The sequence below is a fragment of the Prinia subflava genome, chromosome 2 (genome assembly GCF_021018805.1).
Source record: "Prinia subflava isolate CZ2003 ecotype Zambia chromosome 2, Cam_Psub_1.2, whole genome shotgun sequence".
Classification (NCBI taxonomy): domain Eukaryota; kingdom Metazoa; phylum Chordata; class Aves; order Passeriformes; family Cisticolidae; genus Prinia; species Prinia subflava.
In genome coordinates this window covers 22733076-22746865 of record NC_086248.1, presented here as the reverse complement: position 1 = coordinate 22746865, position 13790 = coordinate 22733076, and positions in this window count along the sequence as shown.

Below are 13790 nucleotides of genomic sequence, written 5' to 3'. Positions count from 1 at the left end.
CTTCCAGGCAGAATACAAAATTAATCCCTTCAGAATAAAACTAAATCTTGTGAGCAACCACCACCACACCCCATATACACCCTGTTCCAAGAAAGACAGGACTATAACTAGAAATGTATAATATTACAGTTCATGAAAGATCGTATCTCTTTGGAAAAGATTATGAAGTGTCTAGCTGTGGGTCAATTTGACCAGCAATTTACACGGAATTCAAGTTCTGTACCTTGATGATCTGATAACTTGTTGGAATATAAACAGATTACACAATCTGTGCAAAGCTTTTGATCTCAATGTGAGAAGCATTGTGTCCCACTGCAATTGTTTTAATGATTCAGCTTCCCAAACAGCATGTTTTGCATTTCTGAAGTAAACAACCACTTAAATAATCCTTGATTTGTTTTTCCCAAAGGTATGTCACATTTCAGCCCACAGCCACTCAATGAAAGAACAGAGATGCATTTTCTGGACTTAATTCAATAAATAAACCTTAAGTAGTTTGTTTTCTTTGCTTTTCATGTTAACTTATCAGGATAATAAATTAATGAACCTGCTTGGAAATCGTATGGCACTTTCAGGCATGCAATGGCAGAGATAGATAGAACGAGCATCTGCATTCCAATAATTAGCACTGAATTGGTACATCCTTACAGTCATGCTAAGATTGTATGCCTAACATTATTTTTTATTTTAATGGCAACTTTTATTCATGAAATGGGGTAGAACTTTATATTTTAAACAAGAGGAGTATTGAGAACACAGTTAGTGAACTGTGTTGTGCAGACCAATATGACAGCTAGAAAACAAGTTTGGGAATAGAGGGACAAATCTTCAGTTGGTTCAAATTGACATTCTTAAAGTCATTATCTCTGCTGTAGCTATCAAGCAACTATGAATGTTTTAAGCTTTAACAAAAAACAAATCATTTGGGTGGTAAGAGAAACAAATACATAAGCCTAAATCTGGCTGCCCTCAACCTCCTAGACCTCCACTCTCTATCTGAAGTTCAATTTGCTTCAAGTGTGCTCATTTCTCACAGACTTAGAGTTGTATTCAATATTTCAAAGGATTTGAGATGTACAAGAAAGAAAAAAAAAGAAAAAAACTCCACATTTTTTCACAGGCTTCAGAAAATCCTTGGTGCTGTGGGCTTTGATATATATCAACAACCAGACAGACTCCAGTAGTGTGAGAGGTTTGATTTTTTTCTTACACATGTAATAGTGTCAAGTCCTTGTCAGGATTAAGTGTTTTAAAGTGTAGGAGAAAACTAAGGACCAGGAAAAACAAACAATTCCATTTTGGTGTTTTGAGAAATGCTAGTGATTATTAACAAAAATTCTCCTAAAGGATATTACAAAATAATAAATGAGAACTGAATTTTTATATTAATAGCAGTTCCACTTGTCACGGGGAATATTTTTCAGATTCTAAAGAGGTTTTTTTCTCTATGCTTACTGCAACTTCCTATGAAGCAGTTTTGTTCACCCACAGCCAGGATGCTTCAGTTTTAAAGCACAAGTATGTCACACTCTGTGATCACAATACATTGTTTCAGATTATAAGGACAGATTAAAATTTTGCCATAGTTTGTCAAAGAATTTTCGGAGGCAGTAGTTGTCATTGTCCACAGAGATTGCAAATCGTCCTGGCATGGAACGACAATTTACAATGTACTCCTGGATTACATAAAGGATGTCAAACATATGGACCATTGCTGCAGCCAAAAGAGACGAGCAGCTTGCTGGAAATATCACATAATACACGGCAATTTTCTGAATGTTTTTGCTAGTAAGAAAAAATTACTAAATTGCAAACACATACCTAGTTTTGCTTTAGGGCATTCAATCCTGAACTGTAGAACTCTTGTGAATGTTCATGAAGCTGAGTGGTATTTTTTTATCTTTCTCTCTGTCCATCTATGAACCCATTTCTTAGATAACCAGGTTTTTCCTGGGTTAGGGTATTTTAGGCTACCATTACTTAGATGTGTCTATCCACACTAGGCAGGTTTACAAGCACAGAGTCTTAATCATCTAATGGGATTCCCATCCTTGGGTGGGAAAACAAACATTAGAAAGAGCATTTTAAAAGTACATTCTTTGCCTGAAGAAGACAAGCTTATTACATAAGCTTGTTTGTATACAGGTTAAATTAATTTCATTTTACACTTTAAAAGACATATGAAAAAACTCAATTTAATGTTTTCTAATGTAAAATTATGCCCTAATATGTACATATGTAGCTTACAGCCTATAGGTACCTGATTTGCAAATGGAATATTCTCAGATAATTGAAACACCTAAGAGTCACAGCTTTACTGACTCTATAAGCCCTGGTCGGAATAATATCAGCAACAATGCTACTGTTAACATTGTTGCCTGTTTGCACCAGATTCTGACTGTGCCTCTGCAAAGGGTGCTCTGCCTCACAGGAGAGCTCCCACCTCTGCTTCTGGCTGAAACTGCCTGGCACAGTGTATTGGAAGAAGGAAACTGTGACTTGTATCCTCTGTCTTCTAAGTCACATAACAAGACAGCAGATTTGGAAGTTTGTTGATTAGTTGCTAGAGGCAGTAAAGGATTTCTCCATTCTTTTCCTATTGGTCACGCTAACAAGGTAGGAAGCAATATACCATCTAAGTCAATCACACTTTTACAATCTAAATAAAATCAGAAATAATGGATTTAGTATTAGACCAGATTCAGTTGTCAACAGCTGAAGCACATCCATGATATCACAGATCAACTGTGGCAAGTCTCTAGTCTGAAAATCTACTATCATCATCAGTTCTGTCAGTGCTAATGAAACTCCTTTGAGACACAAGAGTGAAAATGAAACGTAAAGGTGCTAATTTTCTCACTAACTTGATTGAATGATTTCCCCTGTCTCAGAGATTTACGTTACAAAGGCACAGCTGTTCATTTCATTCACAATCTGCTATCATAGCTGACTTACAGCCAAACTCAAAAGGAAGTTTAGTGAATCTAGGTAAGTTTAATAAGGGTCTATGCCAGTTCATATTTTAAGTATTATCAACATGCCAGTGTTCCCTCAATGTTCACATACACTCTTAGCTTTCCAGCCATTAACAAACTTATCATATGACTTTATTTAAGTGAAAACTAAATCACCTCATCTTACTTTAAAGTCAGAGGTTAGAGAGAGGTACCTCCAGAAGGGGATTCATATCCTGTGGCTCAGGATGATGTGAACTGTTCCCTATGTTTACCTCCCTCTCGATCCTCTGCAAAAGAAGATTAGACAAAAAGCTTTCAAACATCTAAAATTTGATGCAATGAACCTTCACTTGAGCACCACTCCTGAATTGAATTGAGCAGACCGGAATTTAATCTCAATATAATCACTTTCTCATTGATTTCCTGGGACTCACTACAGTTACATAGCAAAATAGGCTCAGATGCACAGGTGAAGCCTCACAGGTGTACTGCACCTATCCTGTGCGGAGGTACTAAAAGAAGTAAGTGTATCAAAACCCAGCAAAAAATAGCTAATATGAAGACAAAGCAAAGAAAGCAAGAGAACAAGCAAACAAGGAAGTGTGATAATGAAGCAATGCAAACCACACATTTTTCTAGGCAAAAAAATACCTTTTTTTTCAGTTACTGAACACTTCTTTGGTTGAGGTGTTATTTAGCAGTCTCACTTCTAAATTACAAGAATTCTTTCTGTTCAATATGAAGTGCAATCTAGTCATGGTTTATAGGAAGCAAATATTACCTGGTTTCTTTTCCTTACACTGGCGGATTCAGAAGAGCTTTAATACTGACAGATTCAGCTATCTGAGGATAACAGAGGAATCATCAACTGTCCTAGAGGCAGAACAATAGGCACCTTTACATTCTGCAATGGTTTGAAAGATATTTCTATAAACTGGGAGATTTTCCCCTATAAATTAAGAATATTATTGCAATCTCAACAAAAAGTTGCCTCCTCTGAACTGTGTTCAGTATATTGTATTTTCTTGAAAAATCACCATTACTTTTGTTTCTACAAAGCCTGTATACAACAAACCTGCTACAATTCAATAATAATATGAGATTTTCAATGATCCAAAAAGATGACTGGATTTGTAATGGTACCCCTAGATTATTAACTGTCTGAAAGCCCTAGGTAAGACTGAGCTGATAGAAATGTCTGCACACAAAATAAAATATAAGATGCCCTTCTAAAGCTGATTTGCAGCATTATACATTTGCACTAGTCCAGTGTTTGGTAATAGGAAAAGATATGTCTCCATTAACTGAGGTCACACTGTGTACCCACATCAGCATACTGTCTGTGCAATCAAAGAAAACAAGAGTTGGGGAATTTTTCTTTTTCCTTTTGTACTAGGATGCATGTATTTGCAAGGAGAGCAATGCCTGTAAAAATATATAGTCTTTTTGAATTTAAGAAGTTTCATTTAGTTCAGTAGAAATGATGATTCTGTTATTTGCTGAACTTTGAGCACAGATCTAGACAAAACTATGAAAATTTGCTTTATCCCCATCAATTGCACAGATCTGTCATCTTATCAATATTCATTAATGTAATCTCTGATATTTTGTCTAATTTAGTCCCTAATCCAAAGAAACATATTTAATTATCATTTGTTCCTAAAACATCATGGCATTTTAGATAAAAACTAGTGTTAGCTGAACATGAAATGTCTTTAACAATAAAAGACTGCATAGGAGCTATCTTGCATGGGCTTCAAATTAAAGTCTATTATGTTAAAAGAAAAAGAAAATTACTCTCTCTGAAGTCTATACAGTGTGAGACTTTTTGCAGGTTTATGTTTCTAATCCTTACAGTGAAGTTCGCTACCAGCCTTGTAACTGTTTCCTATCTGTTTAGGGAGTCATCATTAGATCCATCAATGTTAACTTAATAAAGTCAACAACAGTGATAACAGGAAACTTCTCATTATGAATTGATGAAAATATAAATCTGTACACATGGAAATTATTTATATTCACATTTAATAATAATATAATTAAGCTCAACTCAATAATAAAGCCTGGTTTTAATTAAAAACAAAAATATAGTGTGCATACTAATTAAATACACAGCTTATCTCTGGAAACCTTATCTATTGGAGACAGTCTTCTTACCTAACCAAACAATTGAAAATCAGATTTGAGGTTAGGTACCTAAGAGGAGTATGCACTACCAATAGAAATTTGTCTCACTTAACTTCAACACTCATATTCAATGCATGGTCATTCTTTCCACTCTTTACAAGGCAGATCTATGGTGGCTGGATGAACCATGACAGGTAATTTTTTAAGTGCCAGAGTCAGGAGAGATTTATTTTACCACCTGTGGCTAGGTAAAGGACTATCGATAGGACTTTTGACAACTCAAACAATAAGGCAAAATAGTACTGGGAAGAAAAAGGGAAACATAAAATACCTGACTATTTACTCAGGCTATGTTCCTTATCAGCAATGGTGTTTCACAGAATAAGGCTATCCTGTAAACTAGTAGGTAGTGGATTCCTTATCATTTAGTGGCAAAAGAGGGTCTTCACAACCACTCATCTGAAAATGCCACTCAGTAGATTCCTGTGTAGATTCTGTGTTGTTAATGCTCAGCATTACAGGGCTGTTTTTGAGATCCCAAATGCCAAAACCAAAATAAACAGACTTTGAAGCACTGGGATCCCAGATGTGGGAAAAAAAAAGAAGTTATATGAGTGAAATCTTGTATCTACATCAGACTTCACTGAAGCACTGGGGGTCTGTGTGGGTTTAAGGTACTGCATGCCTGTCATCATGGAAACAGAGTTTTAATAGATTCCCTTTAACAACACTCCAAAGCCCACAGTTTTCCTATGGGCAACATGATCATTAGACAGAAATCCACTCTTGTCTGGTTTTCCACAGTTATTAAAATGACAAAATATTTTATTAAAATGGGATTTGCACTGAGCCAAGTCATAAAACCAACTAGAGACAAATGGACCTCTAAGACTTTTTATCTGAATATCTGTTGTCTGCTGACTATAGCAAAAATAACATTAATTTTCATTTAAGCCCACAAAAGGTAAATTAAAAAAAAATCCATATTCTTTACTTACATCTGCAGATTATATTATTTACCTTGTTTCCCCATGTACAGAATCTTGCAAAATCTTTACAAATTGTATAGGAAGAAGAGAAGCTATCTGCTGTAGTAAAGCTGATAAGCCTCAAACAACATGTCTATGTGTTGAAAGATTTTGGAATAATCCTTTACCTTCTATATATAAAATATTCTAAATGAAAAGCTAATGTAGTTTTTTGGCTTAGCACTATACAGACGATTCTTTCAGGTTTTTTGGTCACTGAGGAGAAAAAGTATGCAAGTTAGAAAATATGATATTTTTTATGAGATTAAAAAGAAGTGAAATATCAGTATTTTGAGTAAACAAAATACTTTGTTTCCTTTTCTTCCTGTAGTCCATGCCTTTTTTTCTAAGAGTATGTAGTTACTACCTCTCTGTGTACTGCTCTCCAGCTGAAAAGGCATTTAGCTTGATGTGATAGCACTTTAAAATAAAGCTACTGGGGGAACCTCAGTCCATCCCACTCCTACCAGGTTGCTGTCAGTGCCAGCAATAGATGCCCAGAGCCAGGAGAGGGATCACAGGTCTGCAGGAGAGCACTTTAAGGGCAGGACAAAGGAATTCTAGCCACACCACCCAGTAACTCAGCTTCACTGGGGATCCAGTGTTAATGTCTGTATGCAAGTGCACAGCGGCACGGGGAGTAAACAAGAGGAGGCTTGTGATCTTACTGACCAGTGGAGAAGAGAAAGAAGATCCAAGGGCTGAAACACTTCTCCTATGAAGGCAGGCTGAGAGGGCTGGGCTTGTGCAGCCTGGAGAAAAGTCTCCATGAGGACCTTGAGGCACCTCAAGGGGGCTAGAAGAAGCCAAGAGTGGGACTTTTTACAAGAGCATATGGGGAAGTGGCTTTAAACTGAAAGAGGGTAGATTTAAATTAGATATTAGGAAGAAATTAGTTACTGCCAGGTTGGTGAGGCAATGGAACAGGTTGCCCAGGAATGTGGATTTCCCATCCCTGGAAGTGTTCAAGGCCAGACAGCATAGGGCCCTGAGCAGCCTGGTCTAGCAGAAGGTGTGATTCATGATACATTCAATGATTCTTTAAAATATCTAAATTTGGGATCTCATTTATTTTTCTTCCAGTGACACATAGACTACAAATGATTGTAAAAATGACAGATAATTAAATGTTGAATTTTATATTCCGGACTTGGTGCCATGTATAGTTTTATACACCAGAATACAGCAAGTATGAAGAGGATTATTCCCCTTTTTTTTCTTGGTAATATAACCTTTGTGACCTTCATCAAGGGATCACTCCTAGCCAAACAGTTCACACCAGCTGAATGTTTGTTCTTTCCCTAAAATTCAAAGCCTGAAGCAAACCATTTTGTCTCCCACGAATAATTTTCCTTATCAAGAAATTAGTTTGGCTCTAGATTAGGGCACAGGAACAAATCAATGCGCATGTGATGTGGATATGATTTAGCCCTGGAGCTAAACAGAGAGTGAACCAGCTAAGAGGTATAGCCACAGCAAGTCTATGCCTCCTTATCCTCATTTTGCAGTCTTGTAAATGTGCAATGGACATCATCATGCAAATCACTGAATAAAACCAGTGAATAAATAAGTTTCCTTCCCTTTGTTGAAGCATCCCTTGAAATATACCAGGTTCTGCTCACTGTTGCTGGATGTTATTGCAAAGAATAAAAGCTATAAATGACAATATGCTAACTCAGGATATTTAGAAACTAACCAGGACAAACTAAAATACAAAGCAGCTTAGAAGGAACAAGATGTATTAGACACCTCTGAAAAATGAGGTGACAAGACACAACAGAATAATGAAATAGTCACAAACGCTGCAGCAGGTTTGACCACAGACTTATGTACTAATGGTGTCTTGCATTTAAGAGTTAATAGTTTCCATTAGAAGAACATTAAGACACAGAGAGACAGTATGACTCTATACATAAGTCCCAAGGCAAAAGAATGTAAATATAGAAGGAGAGGATACAACTGTTGTCAGCAGAGTGACAGTGAAATAGGAATGTTATTCAAAGAAAGAGTTTACTTTATTCATTTGAAGCTATGTACATTCAAATACTCTTTTTGCAAAGAACAAGAATACCTGTCATGACTGTTTTCTTCTGTATTTGTTCCTGCTGAAAAATTGGATATAACGTGGAAGTTGGGTTTCATTGTAAACCACAGGAGCTCTTTTTTTTTCAGAACTGGTGAAGCAATATTGATATTTTTACTCCAAAAAGATTATTTTAAAAGACCCCAAAATATTATCAAAAATAAAATAAAATTCTTGTTTTACCTTTGGCATTTCTTAAGATTCTATTTACATTTTTAAGTTGAGGTTGACTTTTAGATGAACAGTGGGGTTTAAAAAAAAATCCCTGCAATAATTTCTAAGGAACAACATAAAGGAGAGGTAACATGAGGTTTGGATGAAAGGAGAAGTACTGGGCTGAAGTGAAAGTATTAGTTCTTGCCTCACAGCTGAAGCTTTTTGGAGAGGTTAATAGGGAAGCTGATGAGGGAGATTTGGTTATATTATACTTGGATTTCAAGAATGCAGTAGCAAAAGTCTGTTTCAAAGGCTCTCACAGAAGCCAAGCAACCACCAGAAGAAAGTATAGGTCTTTAAAGAGGTAAATAATTGATTAAAAGATAAGAAACAAAGAACGCTGCGTCCTTGTGGAGGCAGGACACCACTGGATACCTACAGAGACCTGTGCTTCAATCTCTCATCTATCCAGCTGAAAAAAAGAGTGAAAACCAAGATGACAACTGCAAACAAAGTTTGCTGATGATGCCAAGTTTTCCATAATTGTAAAGAGATAGTGTGTGAAATCTGTGAAAAAATGACAAAGACTCTGGTGAAAGTGAGTGACTGGCAAAAAATAGCAGATGAAATTAAGTATACTGAGTGGTAGGTAAATGCAAAATGACACTCTGTGGCTGTGCATGTACAATATTGGGATATAAGCTGTCATCACTGCTCCTGAGGGAGATCTCGGGGACCTAGGGATCAGTCTTGTAAACAATTTTGTTAAATACCGTCATACATGACATTAGTAGAAAAAAATGAAAGACTTTGGAATCTGGAGATTACACCACAGAAAACCGATGGTAGAGAGAGAAACAGCAATATGATGTATGAACAGCTGGTGACCTTGATGACTAAAGTAATCCAAAATCTGTCAGGAGTCTGTTCTCAAAATGGGAAAAACCCATCAGGGATAAATTTATCTTGGAAAATAAAATACCTAACTGTCAGGGGATCAAATCCTGGGGTAGCATTTAGGCAACCTAGTGGGAGCAAAAAACTTCCAACAAGTTTTGTTGTGAAGCTTGATCAGCAAATAAACAATATCTATTCCAAAGTTATATCCTTGTGAATTAACTACCCAATGGAACACTGGAAAGATTAATTTCCAGAGTCATCCTTCAATTGTCTTGTAAAAGTGCAAACAGCAATCCAGTATGACAGAAGACAGGAAATTTTCCCAGGCATCTCAGGATGTAAGGGAGATAGAGATAAGCAGAGATACAAGCCAGGCATAAAAAAACCAGACCAGTGATACTGATGCCTTGAAAAGCCTCACAGAAACAGGGTCTCAAGGAGACCTGTGCAAAGGGATATACTATTCCCCATGGTGCCATTAAGGGAAGGTGGTAGATATTTATATTTCCCACTGCAGCAGTACTTTCAGGTTGTTCTGTACAAGCTGTGGTGGGCATAGGATAACAGGGCTCCTCTGCTCACCCTTCTGCCAGTCAGTGTGCCAGCTTTAATTTATGTTGTCATATGATAGTATTGCCATGCTCTAGTGCAATTTGAGTCTTTTCAGAGTTTCTTAGCCCTGGGAAACACCAAGCTGATGGAGCTACGTGGCTTCTGCAGAGCTGCTGCTTGATGCCTGGCCAGCTCAGTGTTCAGATGGCCTGTGTCTGTCTGTGCACATCTGGGAACACAGGCACACTAACTCACCTTCCCTGTGCACCAAGAGGAGGGCACTGCCCCCGTTTGCACTGGGAGAATGGAGATTATAACAGACAAAACAGGTTGCATAGGACTTACGGCCTAAACAAAATTTAGAAATTGATTCTCAAAGTCCGATGGTGCTGTATTGACCTCCCAGGTGTGCGTTTTCTTCCTTCTCAGTGAGACGTCCCCTCTACATTTCTGAATTCAGGGAAATTTTTCATTTTTCTGTCAAAGTATTTTTTTCTGTAATACAATGCTTTTGTGGCGCCAAATACAGCAACCACACAGTATTTTTTCAGTGTAACAGGAGAGGTTTGAGAAGGAAACATTTTGAACATGTAACTAAGATGAGACACAATACTTTGGTATCAGTTTTCTATCTGTCAGGTGTGATCTTAAAGGAAAAGAGAGATAGACAAAGAAATCAAGGGACTGCTTTTTAGGGAAACTAAATTACTGTCCTGATACCATTGCAAAGCATGACTGTGAAGGTTGTACATTGAAAGGCTGTACACAAATGTTCTTCACATTTTCTTTCATTTCAAAATGAGGACGATAAATGATGTTGGCATGATCCTCTCTTGATGAAACTCATACAATATGTATAGCAAAAAAATCCATTTTTTTAATAAACACAGTAAGGAAACTAAAAGTAGTTGAATGGTGTTTGCACTTCAGTGTAGCCACACAAAAATATTCCCAAATATTTAGTTCATAGTTGAATAGTTAAAACCATTATTAGCCATTTTTCTTGGTTTTGGTTGATCTTTTAGGAAAAAAGTGAGTTTAACCCCATTACTCTATAGAATAAATAGCCAAACTGGGATTGAAGAGGAGGAAAGAAGAAAAAGAACAGATAATTAATAATTTGCTATTGATCTTCAATTTAAAAACAATAGCCCAGAGAATGCCATAATGAAGAATTTTAGCTCTAGAATACACTGACAGGCCAATTTGATCCAGTTCTAGAAATGTAACAGCTTAAAGGTTCAGTGGTGCTCCACAGGAACTGGAAAATCAAGTCACTTTCCTTAAAATTTCAAAATAAACATACCAGTTCTTCAAGTTCCACAGTTGATTCTTCATATATTACATTAAAAACCAAATAGCCTTTTTCACCTGTTTGGCTGATGCTCATGAGATGCTTTTTGTCCATGTCCCATTATTTCAGAGTTAGAGCTTGAGCTGGAACCCATTTTGGTAGAGGGCTCTCACTTATTTGAATAGGTTTTGGATCATGAGCGCTAGATCAGGACAGTGAGGATCATAATTCAAATTATAAATTTACTTTAGACAGTTGTTTCTAGTACTGCTTATTTTCAAAAATGTATCAAAAGTACTTCTCAGGTTTTTGAGCTATCAAACAAGAGGTTTTTATGCCTTAAAATATAGTTACATTTATTTTAACCAAATCTAACTTTACCAAACACGTTGATTATTCTGTCTTTTCTCCATGAAAACGAACAGAACATATTTAAGTTTTAATCTTTCTTTCTTTTCAATTTTTTTTCTTTTGAAGTGCACAATATAGAATTTTTATACCAAAATTTCTGTTTTTTCCTTTTCCCAAATTTAAAGCACTGAGAAGCTAGCTGGAGATCTCACAGAGAGAAAATAGACAAGACTTTTGCTTTTCAAACTGGTTGTTACCCTGAGCAGCTCCAGGTTCTGCAGAAAGGCAGTTTGACAGTTCTCAGCAGCTCCTGGGGCAGACTTCCTCCCCAGTGGCACACGTCCAAGCCTTCTGTGGCTCTAAAACTGCATGCTGATGGATCCCTTATGGTATAGAAAAGCTAATGTTGTCTTTCACAGACAGAAGAAGGAACTAAGAAGGGGAGAAGCATGACTGACCTGGACAGCTAAAAGAAGAGTCTTGGGAAAAAAAAAAAAAGGTGTGGAAGAACGAAAAGACAGCCAGCAGAGGAGAGAGGAATGAGGAATGAGGAATGGGGAGAGGAATTTTCCTGTTCTAGTACAGGTGGTGAGTACTGGGTGTGGGAACCATTCTTATGAATGTACCTGTTGGAGATCCTTGGCCCTTGAGAATATACCAGATACAACTTCTCTTCAGACCATGAGGGGGGAACAAGTGAATCTTTCCCAAAGCCCAGAACTGAAAAAGAGCTTTTGTTGCAGAAAACCGTAGTGACTGTATTTATTTCTGATGGCTGAAGAATTTCTTTCTTTGCTTCTTGCTGACCAAGCACACTGAGTTTCCAACAGTTGTCCATGTCTGTCCTGTAGATGATTGAATCTTCCCTTCTTTTATTTTGGGAACTCACAAACACTCTTCCTTGTATCAGGTACTGTGAGTGTCCTCCAAGCTATCCTCCCTGTAACAGAAACATCCACTGCCTTTTTCAAACCAAAAGTTTCTGTCTTCTTATTTCTTACTTTGTGATATACTCTGTATTCTTCTTTTCTTCCACTTTTTCCTTATTTCCTTAATTTTATGTGTCTTTTACTTTTCCTACTCCCATTTCTTATTCCCACCTGCCCCGGGCTCTATCATGTTCTGTTTCCCCAGTGTTTTATATAGCTTCATAATCTTCTCCCTAGTTCTGCTGTTCCACCCATCTCATTGTTATCTTTTATTTTTTTCTGGGGCAGATATCTTTCATGGTGCCAAGCTCATTTAGGATAATGGCAGAGATGTGATTGGAGGCTGTGTCATGCTGGAGGCTGTTTACGGATGCCTACAACTCATTCTATTTGTAGGCAATGACAGACAAACAGAGAAATGTCATCACGGGTAAGTCTCAAAAAAGAAAGCAGAAGGTATTGCAAGGAAGGAATGAGGCTGTTGACAGAGCAGGTGTCTTTAGTTGTGTTTCAAATTCCTCAGCAGTCTCAACTCCTTCATCCTCTGAGCCCCACCAGCAGGAACCTTCTCAGTGTCCTCACATCTGTGATGCAAAGGTTACCACACCCTAAAAGACTCCTTTTATGTTTTCTATTGCTCAGGCTATTTTCAATGTTTTGTTCTTGTAGTGTGTTTTGTATCGGGTATTAGTTACTATGGCAACCTTAACTGCAATTTGACCAAGAATATAAACGAGAAATATGTACATTACACAGTAACAGTTCTGTATTCATTACCTTCCAAATATTTCACAGGCAGAAGAATTCTAAAATATTTTTAAGTGATCAAACAAAAGCCCTCAATATATTTACAAAAACAAACTAATTGCAGTACAAATTATTTGAGCCCTGCATTTGTAAGGAATGAATCAGACATCCTTTGAAAAGGTAACTTATTACAAATTATTAGAATTATATCTCTGTTAGTGACTCTTCCATAACAGTGACTCAGAGCAATGCACGTTTTATATCAAACAAGGCAAAACAAGTCAGTTCAGATTCATATTACAATTAACAGAAAGACTGGATTAAAAATCTGGAAAAAAGATAGATGATTTTGCACTGTTCAGTGGTGCCCCAAATATTGATCTGGGGAAAGAAAATCCCCAAGGTCTAAGGAATTTGATAAAATACAAAATATTACTGTACCTGAATTGGATAACCTGGATTCTTAGCAAATTCTAATTTATATCACTGTAAGTTAGAATGAGTCCATGGAGGTCACAAGTTAAAGTGAAACTCTTGCTGTGAGAAAAGCAGCAGCTCGGGTTAGGCATGCCTTGAAAGTGTATTGCAGTCAGGTTTTGTCTGGGGCAAGAGTCTCTTGTTATAAAATCATGACTTGGTCCTTCCAGTGACAATTTTCAGGTGGTG